This window comes from Pongo abelii, chromosome 10 (assembly GCF_028885655.2).
Source record: "Pongo abelii isolate AG06213 chromosome 10, NHGRI_mPonAbe1-v2.0_pri, whole genome shotgun sequence".
In the NCBI taxonomy this organism is placed as follows: domain Eukaryota; kingdom Metazoa; phylum Chordata; class Mammalia; order Primates; family Hominidae; genus Pongo; species Pongo abelii.
The window spans coordinates 116722040-116743239 of NC_071995.2; the positions used below are offsets into that span (position 1 = coordinate 116722040).

Here is a 21200-nt window from a genome sequence, read left to right on the forward strand (position 1 = left end):
GGCGGCCTAATTGATTTTTAGGTCGACCTCAATTCAAGTCCATGCAGAGCCAAACTGAAGAAGAAGAAAAAAAAAACCCAAAGTTTCCATCTTCAAATAAAGAAACACAGGACTTTTGGAAATAGCACATCTAAGCCGAGCCCACCGTCTGACTCTGCACTGCCCAGGTGTAGAATAAGGTCCCCTGGGCCTGGGGGTTAGAGGGATCCCAGGTTGCGGAAATCCGACAGAGCTGGAGCCCGAAGGTGTAATTTTCCATCTCCACACCAGGGGGCAGCCTGGCACCTTCCACGACAGATGGAAAATTTTTCAGGCCTTGGCCCATCCGAGCATCCGCAGCGCCTTATTACTGTACTCTGTATTAGCATGGCGGTAAATTTAGCAGCATAAACAAACAAACAAAAAAAATCAAAAAGTCAAGACATGTGACAGAGCTAAAAATAATTGTGTCTGAAATCCCTAATGTGAAATGGGGAACTTTTCACTCCGAATCTAAACCCAAATCGAACCCAGAGACCTCCGGGAACGTCCTGGCCGTTGGGTTTGACAGAGCTCCAAATCCTCACCCCTTCGGTGCTATTTTTTTTCTTTTTTTAAGAACGAAAGCGAAGTCCATGAAAGCTGGGAGGGAATGCAGGACACCGTGGGGCCCTGCTAGGGACCAGGCCCTTGCAAGAACCATCCCTGGTGTAAACCTCGCAGCAGCGCCAAGGGAAGGGGCTTGGCTCTCAGCCCATTTTACACACGAGAAAACTGAGGCTCAGTAATGGAACAGGGCTGGCCTTACGGTCACATACATAAAGAGGCAGGCTCTAGAGCCCTCTGTGTCCCTCAGGAGTGCCCGTCAGCACCCCATAATCGCTGCCTTCTCCCTAAAGGTACAGATGAGCAGCAAAGAGCTCCAGCCTTTGAGCTTCCTTGTCCCACCGGCCAGAGCTCTTCTGTCAGCTTTAGGCATAAACAGCCCTTTCCGTTTTTTCAGGTGTCACCTCTGCCCGAGCCCCTCTCAATGCCACCATCACGCCGCCCTGCTTTCTTTCCTTGGTGGCACTTTGCTATCTCACAAATCATCCTGTTTATTGGTTTCCATGGTTACGCCTCCCCCCCCCCCCCCCCCCCGCCACCACACACCCATCATGTCAGCTCAAGAGAGCACGGGCTTTGCCTGTCATTTCCCCAGCGTTCAGATCCGTGCCTGGCATACAGTCGGTGCTCAATACATTTTTCTTGGTCTTTCAATAAACCAACATCCTTGGTGGTTAAACGCCAGGCCACTAAAAATAAATCCCAAGTCCTTTTCCAAGCGGGCACAGTGCACCTGCAGGACCGGGTCCCTAGTTGTGTTAAGGTTCTCGGGTGATCAGACCCCGTGCGGGTAATGAAATCGCTGCAGCCACAGCCAGCAGCCCCGACGCCTTCCCGCCGTTGCCAGGGCGACCATTGTCATAACATCCCTGGCGCTTGGCGGCCCACCTGACGGGGGAGAGAATTATTTGACTGGAGAACGTCTCAAGTAACCGGCCAATTTGCATCCACAGGAAAATCCCCTGCTGAGGGAGGGCTGGAGGCCTGGGAGAGGCGCCCTTCCTTCTCTCCCCAGCCCTGGATCCCAGTGAGAACGGGATCCCTGAGACCAGGCAGAGGGACCCAAGAGTCTAGGGCAGTCCCGCCGAATGCTGGAACACAGGCAGCTGCCTCTGCAGGAAGGAAGAGCCCCTGTCCGCTGTCTCACTATTGCTGATGGTTTTTCCTTTTCTCTACGTTATTACTGCTGATGGATATTACAAACAATAGAAAAAAGGGTTTATATATTTAATAAGCACTTACTAGACAGCAGGTCCAGTAGTAATAACTTCCTTACACGATCCTTATAATTTTAACATTTATACAATAATACATTATGTCATATTTATACTATATATGTATACTGTATAATGTCATCATAGTTGTAGTCATAGATCTCCCATGTGATAATTCATATATAATAAATAATATAATTTGAAATATATATTTATATATATATAAAACAATATTTATATTATACAACATACACAGGTTGAGTATCCCTTATCCGAAATACTTGGGATCAGACATGTCTCAGATTTCAGATTTTTTTCAGGTTTTGAAATCTTTGCATTATACATCATGAGATATCTTGGGGATGGGACCCAGGTTTAAACACAAAATTCATTTATATTTCGTATACACCTTATACACATAGCCTGGAGGTAATTTTGTACAATATTTTTAATGTGTTGCCTTAAACAAAGTTTGTGTTTTTTATGTGTGGAATTTTCCACTTGTGATGTCATGCCAGTGCTCAAAAGTTTCCGATTATTGGGAGGCCGAGGCAGGTGGATCACTTGAGGTCAGGAGTTCGAGACCAGCCTGGCCAACATGGTGAAACCCCGTCTCTACTAAAAATACAAAAACAAGCCAGGCATGGTGGTGGGAGCCTGTAATCCCAGCTACCTGGGAGATAGAGGCAGGAGAATCGCTTGAGCTCGGGAAGCAGAGGTGGAGTGAGCCAAGATTGCACCACTGCACTCCAGCCTGGGCGACAAAGTAAGACTTCATCTCAAAAAAAAAGTTTCCGATTATGGGACATTTTAGATTTTAAATTTTGGATTAGGGATACTCAACCTGTATTATATATTTATAATAATAAAACTGACATTTGTTGATAGTTTTTATATGCTAGCCCTGTGCCTACTGCTTTGTGTTAATAATACGGTTACTGATAAATTATTATACAATATATGCATAATCACAATCATAGCTAAGTCTTATTGAGCACTTACTATGTTCTTTATGAATATTATCTAATTGTCATATGCACTCTAAGGGCTAAGAACCATATTATTCCCATTTCGGAGATGAGAAAAAGAAGCACAGAGTAACAATGGAATTTGCCTAAGGTCACATGGATAAAACACAAGGAGGGAGGCTGCCCCCAAGCCTGTCCCCTTCCTTATTTCCATAGCACAGTTCAAAGCTGTCAAACTTAAGCTTGTAGCAAGATCACCTGGGGAGCTTGTTAAAAATACACATGCCGAGCCCCAGCTTCAGCCCCAACCCAAGCCTACGGAATCAGGCACTCCTGGGGAGAGGGGCTTCTCTTTTCTTGTCAACAAGGTCCCCAGATAGCTCAGACAGAGGCAGACTTCAGAACCACTGCATGGGGCTTTGCCGCCTGGCCCTATGAGAGATAGGTTCTTCATTTGTTGTAAATATCACAGTTCCCATTGGGTGATCTGATTAAATGAATGAGTCTTGAGGGGCTGAGATGTGGAGAGGGCAGCTTTGAGTTGGGTATGCAAGACCAAGAATCCCAAAAAGAAGGAAGAGAAGCAAGGGGCAAAATAAGAATTCAGGCAAACTTAACTTAAACCACCATGCAAGAATTTAGGCAAACTTAACTTGCACTAATCACTCCCAGCCTTTTTGGAACCAAAGAGCCCTTCATGAAAAGTAAATCAATAATAACACACGCTTTCATCCAGGGCTGGCTTTTGCAGGGCAAAGCCAATCCGCCTAAATTCCCTCCCACTGGTCACCACCCCACATAACACACACACTACCTGCCTCCTCTTAATCATTCACCAGGGGCCAAGCTGGACAGAGAAATATCAGCTTGCAGGGTGGGGACCCACCCTCAGCACCCACATTTTGAACCATGGGACCTCCTGCAAGTGACAAAAAATAGATGATGTTGTTAAAAATAAAATAAAAATTGGTGGCAGGTGCTGTACTAGGGGAGGCAAGGCTAGGAGGAGGTAGGCAGAAGTTCTGAGACTTCCATACCTGTGGCCCCTGCACTGCTGGGGGTACTGAGAGCTGAACACCAAGTAGCAGCCAGAGAGACATGCTGCTGGGTCTACTGTAAGCAATACATTGCCTTGTTAGCTATGGCTGAACTAAGAAGCAAGCAGAGTTAAGATCCCAGACTTGAGGTAAGAGCAGATGAATCTGGGATAAAATACACATGCCCTGAAAGCAGGTCTCACTGCAGCAATTGCTAAGCAGCTTCCCACTTTGGTCACAGAGGCTGTTACATTTAGAGCTGCAGAGAGGAACTCCTCCCAACAGTGAGGCAACTTACCACATATGGCTATTTACGGTCACACTGGAATTAACTAAAGTTACGTAAACAATCAACATAGTGAACAAACAAGGGCCGTAGATGCATAGTGAATCAACATGCATCCTATCAGGGTCGTGGATAAAAAATCCAGACAACACGCCCACCGAAATCACTGGTCGTTATGTGACCTCAAGCAATCAGGGAATTCAACTCCCCTCCTACTGCCTGGAAAAAAAAATTCGTTGGAATTTAACCCTAGAATCATGTGACATAACCCAGTGTTCTTAATGGGGTAGCATCTTTAAGTTCTAGGAAGATCCAGAATGAATTATAGGTATATTTCAGATAAATAATCCCATGATATTAATACTGAATTAAAGAGATCATACATTTTGGGTATTTTATTTTATATTCTTTTAACGTTATACAATTTAGCCAATTAGAGTTCACCTTTCTAAGTCTAATTTGAAATGCATAACTGAATAACTAATTTAGACATGTATTTTAAATTGAAATTCTATTCAATTTATGTGCAATATTATTAATAGAAAGCAACTTAAGGCTAGGCATATTTATAAGTTTAATTTTTCAGGCTTATGGGTTACATAAGTAGTTGACAAGGCTTGTCTGTCAACAATTAAAGAGTAGTTTTTAAAAATCCTGTATATCCGCCTGGGCAACGTGGCAAAACCTACTCTCTACAAAAAATAAAAAATAATTAGCCAGGTGTGGTGGCACACACCTGTAGTCCCAGCTATTCAGGAGGCTGAGGTCGGAATATTGCTTGAGCCCAAGAGGTGGAGGCTGCAGTGAGCCGTGATTGCGCCACTGCACTCCAGCCTGGGCGCCAGAGCGAGACCTTGCCTCAAAAACAAAAAAGAAAAAAAAAACTGTATATCAAATTTATAAATGCAGTTTAAATTTTTTGAAGATGTTTAATTAACCAACATTGTAATTGGGAGCACACATTATACAAAATCTCCTTATACCTGATTGCCAGATTTTGTTAGATTTATATGAATAGGTCTGGGCACGGTGGCTCACGCCTGTAATCCCAGCACTTTGGGAGGCCAAGGCAGGCAGATCACCTGAAGTCAGGAGTTCGAGACCAGCCTGACCAACATGGCAAAACCCCGTCTCTACTAAAAATACAAAATTAGCCAGGCATGGTGATGTGTGCCTGTAATCCCAGCTACTTGGGAGGCTGAGGCAGGAGAATCGCTTGAACCTGGAAGGCGGAGGTTGCAGTGAGCTGAGGTTGTGCCACTGCACTCCAGCCTGGGCAACAAGAGCAAAACTCCATCTCAAAAAACAAACAAACAAACAAAAAAGATTTATATGAATAGAACAATACTGTGTGAAAGCATAGGAATAAATAGAACGAATTTTTTGCTTTAATAAATTAAATATTAATTTCTAAAACCAAAATATAATTATATAAAAGTAAAAATTCAGTTCCTTGATCACACCAACTATCTTTCAAATGCTCAATAGCAGCTTGTAGCCAGTGGCTCTTGTACTAGATGGTGCAGACACAGAATATAGCCATCGTCTCATGGGGAGTTTCTTCTAAATCTGCAGACAATTTTTTTAGCAGATCTCTTAGGAAAAAGCACCCCAAGACCCCCCCCCTGCAAAGAGACAATTTAACTCTATTATATTCAGAACTGTCCTAATGGAAAATACAGGCTCCTGAAGAAAATGAGGCAAGTTATGAGGCAGACCTGGGCTGGGAGGGATGGAAAACAAGGCAGAGAATGCTGGCCATGAAATTTACCCTAGGCCGAGGACGACCCAGAAAACCTGCAGGAGGAAGCCGTAAATATCCACTAACCCCTCCTTCATATTATCTTATGACAGAATTTTGCCAGATTCTTTTTTTTTTTTTTCTGAGATGTGAAACCTCCACCTCCCAGGCTCAAGTGATTCTCCCACCTCAGCCTCCCAAGTAGCTGGGATTACAGGTGCACACCACCACACCCAGCTAACTTTTTTGTATTTTTAGTAGAGACGGGGATTCACGATGTTGGCCAGGCTGGTCTCCAACCCCTGATCTCAAGTGATCTGCCTGCCTCGGCCTCCCAAAGTGCTGGGGTTACAGGCATGAGCCACCATGCCTGGCTTTTTTATTTTTATTTTTTTATGGCAGAGTCTCGCTCTATCACCCAGGGCAGATTTTGGAGCATTCTAATTAGGATATTCGACCTATACCAGATTTCAAGTATCTCAAGGGCAGGGGCCTTGTTTTTGTCATCTTTGCATCCTCCCAACAATGAACATGATGAGTTTCCCCGGAATAATTAAAACTATGGAATGGATTCATGAATAAATGAATGAATGAATGATGTGCAAGAATGAAGGCCTTTTCCGTAAGCAACAACCACAAATGCCTAATTGGTCCAGGGTTCAGATTCATGGTCTCAACTTTGGGTTACTTTTTGTTAGTGTTTGTTTTGGTTTGTTTGGGGGTACAGAGGGGGCTTGGTGAGAAAGAGACAGAAACACTACAGACCGGCCACTCCAACCAGCTGCTCCTACCTAGAGATGAGGTGTTGTCAGCAGACAGAAGTGAAAAGCAATTCTTTCCAGAAAGATCCTTTTCACTATGTAACCCTTGTAAGCATGGTGACTGTCCCACCAAGTCTGTGCTACAACCCCCGCTGTATCATTTCTCCCAAGAATCTCAACAGCTAGAAAGTGACAACAACATTCCCCATTTTGCTCAGGTTATTTTTGTATATCTTGAATTCTTTTTATGAAATTCTTATGAACCTATAACGTTGGCCACATTATCCTCATTTTACAAATGAGGAAACGGAGGTCAGCTGACTTGCCTTGCACAATGCCGGCTGGACAACAGCAGAGCTGACCCCAGCCTGTCTGGTTCCAAAGCTGCTGTCTTTCCACAAGCCATGGTGACCATCTGAGTTGGGAAGAGACAGAGCCATGGGCTAAGGTTGAGAATTGAAGTCCAGCAGGGTCTGTTAGTGACTCAGTGCACCTTTGCCCAATTAATATTAATATTTCTCGAGGTTGTGAGAAGAGAGAACAGAAGACTGAATGGCTTAGGGCCCCACACCCAGTACCAAAGTCCTCCTATTCAGGGCTGCTCCAAAGAGATGTTGGAGTGTCCTGCGCATATTTACAGAAGGACATACATTTCCCTGAAATCTCAAAAGCAACTATAAGTCTCAGGATGGAAATGCCATGGCAGTTACAGAAGGACACACCACTCTAAGAGGAAAGTACCTTGCACTTTCCAACAAGGCTCTCAAGGGGCTCAAAGTCCAGTGGAGCAGACAAGGACGTTCACAGCTCCCTCAGCAGACTGCAGGGGGCAATAGACACCATAGTAGTCGCACAGGCCAAGTGTTCAAAGGACAGGGAGATGACTTCTGGGAGAGACAATCTGAGAAAGCTCTCTGGAGGAGGTGGCATATAAGCCAGGCCTTGACAAGCACTCATAACTTCCCATTTCCAAATTGCCATTCAACTACCATCTACACACACAAACACACCCACACTGGCTTCCACCTGAGCAGAGATGAGTCACATTTGCATAGGAATGTTGAACTGCATGAACCTTGAGGTTTCTTTTAACCCTGGAATTTTATGGTTACAGGGATCTGAGAACTAACCATTCTTCCATCCATCCATCCATCTACTCATCCATGCAATCATACATCCATACATCTAGCCATCTAGCCATTCATCCATCCAACAATCCATCCATCCATCCATCCATCCATCCATCCATCCATCCATCCAACAATCCATCTATCCATTTATTCATCCAACCATCCAACAATCCATCCATCCAACCATCCATGCAAGCATCCATCCATCCAACCACCCACCTAACCAGCCATCCATCCATCCATCCATTCATCCATCCATCCATCCATCCAACAATCCATCCATCCATCTATTCATTTATTCATCCACCCATCTATTCACTTGTTCATCCATCCATCATTCACTTATTCATCCATCCATCCAACAATCCATCCATCCAATTATCCATGCAGGCATCCATCCATCCACCCATCCATTCATCCATCCAACAATCCATCCATCCAATTATTCATGCATGCAACCATCCATTCAATCCAACCATACATCCAAGCAACCATCCATTCAATCCAACCATACAGCCAACCATTCATCCATTCATCCAACCACCCATCCATCCATCTCTCCCTCCCTCCTTCCATTCATCTATCCATCCATTCATCCCTTCAACCATCCATCCATTCAGCTATCTATCAATCTGTCAAATAAAAGTATTTCACTCCTGGTACCCACCTAGCACCATATATTAAAAACATAAGGAAACTGGGATTGACTATCATCTTAAAAGCCAATTACATCACATCAGGCATATCAGGCCATGCAGAACTGTTACATCCAAGTGATACAAATTATAATTAGTTATTAATAATAAAAATAGTTTGTAACCAAACACATAGTAGAATCAGATAAGATAATGTTTCTAAAATGCCTCTCACAGTGCCTGGCACATAGTAGATGATGAAAAGTTGATTTCCTGTAAGTGTCAACCATTGTGCTAAATCCTGAGATAAAATTATGTACAAGATAGGCTTGGTCCCTGCCCCCATGGAACTTCTATTTGATAAGTGCTATGGTTGCAGCAAAGAGCTCAGAGCATGTAACAGGGAAGGACAGTTTATTACCCGGACCAACCAAAGAAAGTCTCCCTACAGAGGGGATCAGGCAGCCAGGCACAGAAAGGTGTGCAAAGGCCCTGAGGTGGGAAAGCACTTGGTATGTTTCAGGAATTGAGAGCTGGAATATTATGGGCAAAAGGGAGATAAAAAGGAATAAAACTCCGTCTCTACTAAAAATACAAAAATTAGCCAGGTGTGGTGGCAGGGGTCTGTAATCCCAGCTACTTGGGAGGCTGAGGCAGGAGAACTGCTTGAACCCGTGAGGGGAAGGTGGCAGTGAGCCAAGATCGCACCACTGCACTCCAGCCTGGGCGATAGAGCAAGTCTCCATCTCAAAAAAAAAAAAAAAAAGGAAATGAGGTCAAAGAAGCAGAGACAGGGTCTGGGTCAAGTAGAACCTACTACAGTCATGGAAAGCAGATGAATTTCATTCCTATGCCGTGGGGAGCTTCAGAAGTTTTTTAAACAGAGAGTGACATTATCTGATAAAACAGGAAAATAATGCCATTTGTCCTGCAAAGCAACCTAGTGAGAAATGGGTCTGGCCAATGTCACTGTGTCCATCTTACAAATAGAAAAACAGAGTCTCCAGACAATGAAGGGCCTCCTCCATGTCTTCAGGACCTCAAACTCTGAACTCACCCAGGCTGAAGGTGTGCTCCCTGCTCCCGCCTCTAAATGGTAGCGCCCCTCCTGCAGATTACATCTCGGCACAATTCCCAATCCCAGAGCAAAACAACACAAGCAAAAGGAAGAGAGAAAAAGAGACATGAGAATGAGAATGAGACCTTGCCAGGTCTCAGCACAATGTTCTCTGTGACATATACTCAAGTTGGCATGAACCTTTTCAGCTCTGCATCAGAGAGGCAAAATCCTCCACCATGCCAGCTCTCACTAGAACTGAACACAGTCTTCTGACAGGGAAATTTCTAAAGTTCTCTTGCTTGTAGCAGCCAGGGGGAGAAGCATCTTGGAATCCTGATGACCAGCAAGCTCCATATATTAAGTTTCCACCAAAAGTTGATACTCAGAAGAGATGCCAAAAACACTGCCTTGAGACCAAAGAAACACACAATCTTCTAATTCTGGTGGATGTGCAAGTTGTTACACCTTTATGAAAAGCAATCTAGCAAGAGCATTACAAACTCAAATTAGATGTCCTTTGACCTCTGTGGCTGTGGCATAGCAAGTGGAAAGAAGTGATGTAGAGTCTAAGTGCTGCACTGCTGAGACCTCCATAAAACCCACTTTGGAGAAGGAGGCACTAGGATTCACCAGCCGTCTCTGTTTCCTTCTTCTCTACCATCTGCTCCGCTCCTCTTTACTTTAAACCTCACCAGCAACAAATGGATTAGAAACAACCATAGCACCTGCCGTGTAGGAAAACTGCACAGAACTAACACCTTTCTGTCTTCCCCACCCAACACGGAGCAGGTAACACCAGAGGATGCTCCTGCCCAGAGGAGGGAGCATGGATCCAAGCCAAATATCCTTGGATACGTTACTTCACCCACCCGGGCCTCAGTTTCCACTGCCCGGGGGACACTCACAACAGCCCTGTTGCATGTGGATGATGAAGCTCTGAGAGGCTTCTGAGAGGCTCTGAGAGGCTAAGTGACCCCTCTAGGGTTCCACAGCTGAGAGTGACATGGCTGGACCTGGAATCCAGGTATTTCCAATAGAGATCTTAGGAGTCACTATTGCCCCTATTTATTGAGTGCTTTCTACATAGAGGGCATGATGCCAAGCACTTTCCATGCACATCTCATTTAATCCACACAATAACCCTGTAAAGTATGGTTCATGCTCACTTATCACATTTTGCAGATAAGGAAACTGACACAGAGAGGCTAGGCAGTTTACCCACACGGCCAGGAAAGGTGAAGCCAGAAAATGAATCAGGTCTAGCTGAGAACCCAGGCTGCTAGCCACTGTACCATCCTGCTGGGGTTATCTCTGGGGAAAAGTATGTGTCTGTTTTTTTATAATATGCATATATTTATAGGTGTGTATAAACACATATGTAATATATACATATATATGCATGCTTATATACCTATAATTATATATGTGTATTATATGTAATTATATATATATAATACATACATATGTATTGAACACAGGGAGGGGAACAACACGGGGGCACGGGGTAAGGGGAGGGAGAGCATTAGGACAAATACCTAATGCATGTGGGGCTTAAAACCTAGATGACAGGTTGACAGGTGCAGCAAACCACCATGACACACATATACCTATGTAACAAACCTGGCCGGGCGCGGTGGCTCACGCCTGTAATCCCAGCAATTTGGGAGGCCAAGGCAGGTGGATCACAAGGTCAGGAGATTGAGACCATCCTGGCTAACATGGTGAAACCTCGTCTCTACTAAAAATACCAAAAAAATTAGCCGACGGGGTGGCAGACGCCTGTAGCCCCAGCTACTCGGGAGGCTGAGGCAGGAGAATGGCATGAATCTGGGAGGCAGAGGCTGCAGTGAGCCGAGATTGTGCCACTGCACTCCAGCCTGGGCAACAGAGTGAGACTCCGTCTCAAAAAAAAAAAAAAAACCTGCACATTCTGCACATGTATCTGGAACCTAAAATAAAAATATACATATATATATTATATGTATGTATATATGTGTATATATAATATTTGTATAGGTAAAAATAATACGTATAGGTATATATAAATATATATTTTATATATATTATATATGTATGTTTATATACCTATAAATATATGTAGTTATACAGGTATATACCTATAAATATATGTAGTATATATTTCATATACATAATTTACATAGACATACAGTCATGTACCCCATAACGATGTTTCTATCAGTGACAAATCATATATATGATAGTGGTCCCAAAAAATTATAATACTGTACTTTTCCTGTGCCTTTGCTATGTTTAGATACACAGATACCATTGTGTTACCATTGCCTACAGTATTCAGTACAGTAACATGTTGTGCAGGTTTGTGGCTGGGAGCAATAGGCTCTATCGTATAGCCTAGATGTGAAGCAGGCTATGCCATCTACGCTTGTGTAAGTACACTCCCTGATGTTTACACAATGAAATCACCTACCAATGCATTTCTCAGAACGTATCCCGTCATTTAGCGACATATGACAGTATACATATAATTATATATAATATAATCACATATGTAAATGTTCATAATATACACGTCTATTATATGACATCTATACATAACAATATACATACACACATATAGATGTTGAGATGTAATTGTTACATCCTTCTTTTTCTGTTTCTTTTTTGCTATGTATATTTTATCTCATGTGCATGTATAACCTGGCTTTTTTTTTTTTTTTTTTTTTTTGAGACGGAGTCTCACTCTGTCACCCAGGCTGGAGTGCAGTGGCGCGATCTCTGCTCACTGCAAGCTCCGCCTCCCGGGTTCACGCCATTCTCCTGCCTCAGCCTCCTGAGTAGCTGGGACTACAGGCGCGTGCCACCATGCCCAGCTAATTTTTTGTATTTTTTAGTAGAGACAGGGTTTCACCATGTTAGCCAGGATGGTCTCGATCTCCTGACCTCATGATCCACCCACCTCGGCCTCCCAAAGTGCTGGGATTACAGGCGTGAGCCACCACACCCGGCTACCTGGCTTATTTAAAAAAATAGTCATCCCCTATGAAAGAGAGAGAATACCTTTTCTTCTTTTTTCATTGTTACATTTTTTTGAGACAGAGTCTTACTCTATCACCAAGGCTGGAATGCAGTGGTGTGATTATGGCTCGCTGCAGCCTCAACCTCCTGGGCTCAAGCGATTCTCCCACTTCAGCCTCCCCAGTAGTTGGGACTACAGGTGCTCATTGCCACACCGGGCTAAATTTTTTATTTTTAGTAGAAATGGAGTCTTGCTCTGTTGCCTAGGCTGGTCTCGAACTCCTGGGCTCAAGTGATCCTTCTACTTCAGCTTCCCAAAGTACTGAGATTACAGGCCTGAGTCATCATGCCCAGCCGGATTTTTTTTCTTTTCTTCTTTTTCATTTTTTTTTTTTGTTTTCTTTTGTTTTGTTTTGTAGAGACAAGGTCTTGCTATGTTGCCCAGGCTGGTCTTAAACTCCTGGGCTCAAGCAATCCTCCTGCCTTGGCTTCCCAAGTGCTGGGATTACAGGCATGAGTCACTGCACCTGGCCCCTTGACTTCTTTTCCATCAAGAGACTAGGAATCAGGCCAGGAGGGAGACGTTCAGGTGAAGTTTGCATGCAAACCCAACTAGGTCAAATCCAGCAAACCCAGGCCTGGTGGAACCACATGGAGCAGAGCAGGCCCTTGACCAGTCCTGAGAATCCAGTGTTTCAACAGGATGTTCTGTGTTAGGGAACTAAAAATCCTCCTAAAAGTGGCTTCAACAAAGGAATCGTTTAGTTACAGAGCAAGAATCCAGCAGCATGGCGGCTGCCAGGGTTGCTTCACTCAGTGGCTCATTAGCAGTATCAAGGGCCCTGGTGGGGTTGAGATGGCTGTGGCATTTCCATGTGGGCATCAGCAGAAGAATGACCATTTTCTCCAGTGTTTCCTTCCATGCAAAAAAAAAAAAAAAAAACTCTCCTCCACTGGCCACCCCTCATATCTCACTGGCCAGGAGTGGGTAGCCACATGTCTATGATCAACCAGTGATTGCAAAGGGAACATCACTGGCCTAGACCAGTCATGAGCAACCTTGTCTCAAGAGCAGGCTGCTCAGATGAGCAAGAAAACTGGATTCAGGAAGCAAGGATGACTTTGGATAGGCAAACAGAGTGTCTTCCACACCCAGTGCCTGCCTGAAGAAGGGCTTAATGCTTGGGAACAATATTTCCAAGCGTAGCCTTTTCTCCAGCCCCAAAACCCTTTGAGAATAACCATCAAACTGCCAGCATTTTTCAGTTTTCATTTAGATATTTGATCTTCAGTTTTTACCCAGGGCACTTTCAACCACTCTATCGGAGGCCAGATTCAACCCTGGACAATGCTTCTGGGAATATTCAAAGACACAAACACAAATTTGTATATTTGTATTCAAATATACAAATAAATGTTCCACTATATCAAAAGTATGCTCTCCAAAAGGACAAATACTCTGACTCCACCTACATGAGGTGCCCAGAATTGCCAAATTCACAACAGAAAGGAGACAAAAGATTAGGAGTGGGAGTGATGGGGAGTGTTCTGAATGTGTCTCCCCAAAAGCCATATATTGAATCCCTAACTCCCAGTTTGATGGTATTTGGAGATGGGGGCCTAGGGAGTGATTAGCTTTAGATGAAGACCTGAGGATGAAGCCTCCATGATGAGATCAGTGTCCTTCTAGGAGGAGGAAGAAACCAGAACTTACTCTCTCTCCACCATGTGAGGACACAGAAAGAAGGTGGCCGTCTGCAAGCCAAGAATAGAGCCCTTACCAGAACCTGGAACCTGACCATGCTGGCAACCTGGTCTTGGACTTCCCAGCCTTCAGAACAGTAAGAAGTAAATTTCCGTTTTTTTCTATATATGGGAAAATAAATTTGTATTTTATTCCTATTGCTTAAGCCATTCAGTCTGTGGTATTTTGTTATGGCAGCCCAAGTTGATTAAGTCAGGGAATTAGTGAATTTCATTTTGGGGTGATGAAAAAGTTTGAGATGGACAGTGGTGATGGTTACACAACAATGCGAATGCACTTAATGCCACTGAACTGTAAACTCAAAAATGATTAAAATAGTAAATATTACATTACATATAATTTACCACAGTATTTAAAAAGGAATGCTCCCACAGGTCTTATAGTGTCTGCCTTACAGGTATGGAAACGGAAGTGCAATCAGGCACTTGAATGATGTGCCCAGTATCTTCCATGCAAGTTACAGGTGGAAGTAGAACTGGAACCCAGGTCATCTAACTCCAAGGATGGTGTGCCCCTTCCGCAGCTCAGATGCCTCTCCCAACTCAGGCCACATATAGAAGGAAAATCCAAGCATGAGAGACAGTTCACCAGCAACGGAAACCAGATCTCTTGTGGTTATTATTAGCAGGGCGAGCAGCCGGGTGTGGAGGGGACCAGCTGTGAAATTCTCATGGGAGGGGAAGCCAAGGTGAAGTGGAGGGAACTCGTGCCCCCACATCACAGCAGCAAGCTCTGCAGTTACAGAGACCTCAAACTTTCCACCAACAATCCTCACTCGCAGCCTCTTAGCTCTTGGGGGAAAATTAACACAGGTCCCAGGGCTGAGATTTTCCATGTTTAGTTTCAACCCAAAGGAAAATTCTGTTAGAAAGTTGAAATAGTGTGACTATTTTTAAATAACGAGACATGGGGCCATAGTGTCAGCACACTCGAAAAGGTAAAAAAACATTTGTAACTTGCTTTCTTCCACCCTTCCCTTCAATTCAGATGGAGAGACTGCAGAAGAAAATAAGGGAAGTTAACACTTCATTCAGCACTTGCCAAATGTCAGGAATTTGCTTTATCCTAGACCAGCAGTTCTCAACTATAAGTGATTTTGTCCTCCAGGGGACTTTGGCAATGTCTATAAATAATTTGGTTGTCACAACTTGGGAGATGGGGAGCTGTTACTAAAATCTAGTGGGTAGAGACCAGAGTTGCTCTTCAACATCTTTCAATACACAGGACAGATCCCACAACAGAGAGGTATTCACCCCCGAATATCAGTAGTGCCAAGGTTGAAACACCCTCTTCTACTCTAAGAGTCCTCAAACTTGAGCATGCATTAGAAAGCCCCAGAGGGCTTGTGAAAACACAGATTGCTAGAATCCCCCCAACCCCTACTCCCTGCCATAGCTGCTGACTCAGTAGGTCTGGGGAACCATCCAACTTTGCATTTCTAACAAGTTCCCAGGTGACGCTGATGCTGCTGGTCCAGGGACCGCATTTTGAACAGCACTGTATTGGATCATCCTTGAAAAGGTCTCGAACTGTTCTTCCTATCTTATGTCTTTGACATCTAAGGCTCTGAAGGACCTAAAGTCATCCACGTCACACTGGGTCCCATAAGCTAGTAAGTAGTTTGATCTTCATACCAAGATCAGTACAATCTCCAGTGCCTCTAGGGGTGTCCACAGGCTTTAGAGCTCAGCCACATGTCCACGGAGCACCAGATAGTACCTTTGGTGTGAATCTTCTCTGATATTTACCATCCTCAACAAATGGAGCTTGTGAGCTCCAGACTAAAGGGAACAACCTTAGAATTCTACAGTAGTGCTCTCCCGAAAACACTGCTTAGAAGTCTAGTCTTTTCAAATAAGCTCACTATTTAAAGGTCCTCTCTATGTTAAAGCCTTTTGCAGGTTCTAAGAACTTTTCATAGAAGAACCATATTTGTCCACGCTTCCATGCCCAATTTACTTAATGGGAAGACCTATGCGTTTGGCAGGTCCATTTGATTGCATTTGATCCATTTATTGCATTGTTTATGTACCCATAAGCTAGAAATTTTTTCTTCCCACTTAGATGCACCGTGGGACATCTCTCTGCCATATCTTGCATCACACTTGGATGGTGTAATGGAAATAACATTAGACTGGGAGTCAGGAGACGGGTTCCAGCAGAAGGGAAGAAGAAGTCTCAGAGTGGAATATTGCAACATCCCATATTCTCCCGAGAAGGGCTGCTGGATTCCCTTGCTGATGAGGAATTACCATGGGGTCACCTTGCTACATGGTTCATCACTGTCATCTCTCCCTTCAGAAAAATTAAATCATTCAAAGGTCACATAAGAGGTCAATGGCAGAATGAGGGCAGCAGGGACAAAAAAAAATAAGTGAAATTCCCAAATTTTTTGTCCTCTAGTTCAAATTACTAGAGAATAACCCCTTTATTAGAAATGTCTTCTTATGGCTGGGTGCAGTGGCTCACGCCTGTAATCCCAACACTTTGGGAGGCCAAGCCAGGCAGATCATATGAGGTCAGGAGTTCAAGACCAGCCTGGCCAACATGGTGAAACCTGTCTCTACTAAAAATACAAAAAATTAACCGGGTGTGGTGGCGCATGCCTGTAATCACAGCTACTTGGGAGGCTGAGGCAGGAGAACTGCTTGAACCTGGGAGGCAGAGGTTACAGTGAGCCAAGATCGTGTCACTGCACTCCAGCCTGGTCAACAAGAGGGAGACTCCATCTCAAAAAAAAAGAAAGAAAAGAAATGTTTTATTAGACAGGTGGGTGTAGTGGCTCATGCCTGTGAATCCCAGGACTTTGGGAGGCAAAGGTGGGAGGATTGTTTGAGCCCAGGAATTCAAGACCAACCTGGGCAACAGAATGAGACTCCATCTCTATAATAAATATTAAATTTTTTAAAAAATGAAATGTTTTATTATAACGAATATGACTTTTTAAAAAATCAGTTGCTCAGAAGGAAGCATGGGATGAAAACCAAACAAACAAACAAACAAACAAAAACAAAACAATTAGGCTGGGTGTGGTGGCTCCATGCCTGCAACCCAGCACTTTGGGAGGCCAAGGAGAGAGGATCACTTGAGCCCAGGAGTTCAAGACCAGTCTGGGCAACATAGGGAGACTCTGTCTCTACAAAAACAAAACAAAACAAAACATTAGCTAGGCGTGGTGGTGCACACCTGTGGTCCCAGCTACTTGGGAGGCTGTGGTGGGAGGATCACTTGAGCCCGGGAGGTTGAGGCTGCAGTGAGCCATGATCGTGCCACTGCACTCCAGCCTGGGTAACAGAGTGAGACCCTGTCTCAAAAAAAACCACACACGGCCCAGCGCGGTGGCTCACGCCTGTAATCTTAGCGCTTTGGGAGGCCAAGGCAAGTGGATCACCTGAAGGTAGGAGTTCGAGACCAGCCTGGCTAACATGATGAAACCCCGTCTCTACTAAAAATACAAAAAGAAATTAGCTGGGCGTGATGGTGGGCACCTGTAATCCCAGCTATTCAGGAGGCTGAGGGTAGGAGAATCACTTGAACCCGGGAGGCAAAGGTTGCAGTGAGCTGAGATCGTGCCACTGCACTCCAGTCTGGGCAACAAGAGCAAGACTCTGTCTCGAAAACAAACAAACAAAAATACATACAGAAAAACCAATTGGAATATCTTTGTCTTTCTCATTTGTCCTTATGCCTCTCAAACAAAAAGCTCTCACAATACATTATCTCCACTTCTTCCATTTCTTTCTTTTAGAACTCCTCTTTTTGTCTCCAGCCTTTCAAGATTCCATCTTCATAGGCCAATTTCAGACTTTTCAAAGCATTTTTTCCCATACTGGCTTCAGGGAAAAGGCAGAAATTCCTATATACCAAAAGTCAGCAAACTACTGCCCAGTAGGCCAAATCTGGCCCTCAGCCTATTTTTGTAAATAAAGTTTTATTGGAACACAGCCACTACCATTAATGCATATATATCATCTGTGGCTGCTTTTGTGCTCCAACTGCAGAGCTAAGTAGTTGCCACAGAGACTGCATGACCCAAAAAGCTTAAAATATTTACTATATGGCTCTTTAAAGAAAAGTTTGCGGACATCTGTGCTATGTGAAAAAAAAAAAAAATCAATCTCATGAGAAGTTGCTTTTAAAGTGAATTTTTATAAATAGTATTGCATCTCTACTCCAAATGCAGGACTGTGGTTGCCTTGTCCCATGTCCTAATCAGCACAAGACAAGGCACCCAGCTGGACTCAATAATTATTTGCTGAGCCAAATGAATGAATTACTAATGAAACGAAGGGGGAAACTGGGATGAGACCCTATGTAATTTTTTTTTTTTTTGAGACGGGGTCTTACTCTGTCACCCAGGCTGGAGTGCAGTGGTGTGATCATGACTCACTGCAGCCTTAACCTCCCAGGTTCAAGCCATCTTCCCACTTCAGCCTCCTAAGTAGCTGGGACTACAGGCGCATACCACCATGTCCGGCTAAAGTTTTGTATTTTTGGTAGAGATAGGGTTTCGCCATGTTGCCCAGGCTGGTCTCAAACTCCTGAGCTCAAGCTATCCTCCCACCCTGGCCTCCGTGGTGCTGGGATTACAGGCATGAGCCACTGTGCCCAGCGAGACCATATATAGACTAAAAATGTCTTTTCAAAAAAAGTGACCCAAGTCTCCAAAGAATCGGTGAGGCTCAGTTTTCTCATCTATAGGTGAAAAACCAACATTTTCCACCCTTTGTACTTTGCAGCGTAGGCTGTGGCCTGTGAACCTGAAAGTGTCATACACCCTAGCAGGTGCCAAGCACGTAAGCTCTCTGCATGAAGACCTGGGTCCAAATCCGACTCACCACCCACTACCTGTGAGATTTGGGTCAAGTCCCACATCCCTCTGAACCTTGTATCCTCATCTATAAATTGAGAATTCTAACACCCACTCCAAATGAACTGTTGTGAGACTCAGGTGGGATAAAACAAGATCAAGAGAGCACCTAGGAGTACCCAGGACATAGTAGGTGCTTGTTTTTCACAATATCTGGGAGAGAGGTAAAATCTAGGCCAAGAATAGGGTAAGGAGAGTGAGGCGTTCACTTTGGGTGCAAAATTTAAGGAGGCTGCAAAAACTCAGTAACGAAGATAAATATATTTTAATGCAGCATTTTAAAAAGTCAAAATTCATAGCCAGAAAAATCCACAAAGAACAAAATTCAAAATTCTTAAATAAAGACAGGATCTAATAGTGCCAGCATTAGGATGAGGAGAGTGAGATGAATTGTACAAGTGCCAGGTCACAGCCTGTGTCTTTGTAAAACGTCGATATTTTGTTTATCATGAACTTTTGTATTAATTTTTATCTTTAAATAGTGCATTAAAATATGATATGGCTGGGCACAGTGGTTCATCCCTGTCATCCCAACACTTTGGGAGGCCATGGTGGGAAGATTACTTGAGGCCAGGGGTTCCTGGCCAGCCTGGGCAACACAGAGAGACCTTATCACTAAAAAAAAAATTAATAAAAAATTAGCTGGGTGATATGGTTTGGCTCTGTGTCCCCACACAAATCTCATGTCAAACAGTAATCCCCACATATTGGAGGAGGGAACTGGTGGGAGGTGACTGAACCATGGGAGCAGACGTCCCCCTGGCTGTTCTACAAGACCTGGTTGTTTGAAAGTGCGTAGCACTTCCCCCTCCACCTCCCCATCTCCCTCTCCCCCTCCCCCTCCCCGTCTCCCTCTCCCCCTCCCCCTCCCCCTCCCCATCTCCCTCTCCCGCTCTGGCCACGTGAAGACCATGCCTGCTTCCCCTTTGCCTTCCGCCATGATTGTAAGTTTCCTAAGGCCTCCCCGCCAATGCTTCCTATGCAGCCTATGGAACTGTGAGTCAATTAAACCTCTTTTCTTCATAAATAACCCAGTCTCAGGTATGTCATTATAGCAGTGTGAGAATGGACTAATATCCCGGGCATGGTGGAGTTATGCCTGAAGTCCTAGCTACTCGGGAGACTGAGCCAGGAGGATTGCTTGAGTCCAGGAGTTCAAGACCAGCCTGGGCAATACAGTCTGACTCTGTCTCTACAAAAAATTAAAAAATTAGCCAGGTGTGGTGGCACACACCTGTGCCTGTAGTTCCAGCTACTCGGGAGGCTGAGCTGGGAGGATCGCTTGAGCCCAGGACTTTGAGGCTGCAGTGGCCCATGATTGCACCACTGCACTCCAGGTTGGGTGACAGCAAGATCCTGTCTCTAAATATCTATATAAAATATATATTACTGACATTTTGATGCCTCCACACAAACATTGTGCCCAAGGGGAGTGCCTCACTGGCCTTACCCTACTCCAGGCTCTGGGTAGAAGCTTACCAAATATCTCACTTGCACAAGTAAGTTCCCCTAGCCCAGTGGTTCTCAAACTTGGCTGCACATGGAATTCAACCAGGGGAATTAAAAATATAATAATAAAACCAATTCTTAGAACGAAGAGATGTGGGGGCAGTGTTGGAATTTGGCATTTTTTTAAAAGACCTCTAGACTTCATACCCATTAGGATTTCACACCTCCTAGGATGGCTATAATCAAGAACACAGACTGTAACAAGTATCCGTGAGGATGTGGTGAATGCAGAACTCTCCTGCATTGCTGGGGGAATATAATATTGTGGAGCCACTGTGGAAACGTTTGGCAGTTCCCCAAAATGTTAAACATAGAGTTAACATATGACCTAGAAATCCCACTCCTAGGTATATACCCAAGAAAACCAAAAACATCATATAAAAACTTGTACATGAGGCTGGGCATGGTGGCTCACATCTGTAATCCCAGTACTTTGGGAGGCCAAGGCAGGTGGATCATCTGAGGTCAGGAGTTCAAGACTAGCCTGGCCAACATGGTGAAACCTCATCTCTACTAAAAATACAAAAATTAGCCAGGTACGGTGGTGGGTGCCTTTAATCTCAGCTACTCCGGAGGCTGAGGCAGGAGAATCACTTGAACCCAGGGGGCGGAGGTTGCAATGAGCCAAGACCATGCCATTGC

General features: G+C 44.2%; 1 protein-coding gene and 1 long non-coding RNA gene across 2 annotated transcripts in view; one reads left to right on the forward strand and one right to left on the reverse strand.

The window, feature by feature from the left end:
- KSR2 (kinase suppressor of ras 2) overlaps window positions 1-21200 on the reverse strand; it is a 506187-nt gene that overhangs the window by 411504 nt on the left and 73483 nt on the right. The window lies entirely within an intron of this gene.
- LOC129049245 (uncharacterized) lies at window positions 2353-16989 on the forward strand. Its single transcript, XR_008512180.1, has 3 exons — window positions 2353-2565; window positions 14105-14262; window positions 16244-16989. It is a non-coding gene; the product is annotated as an uncharacterized LOC129049245 (long non-coding RNA).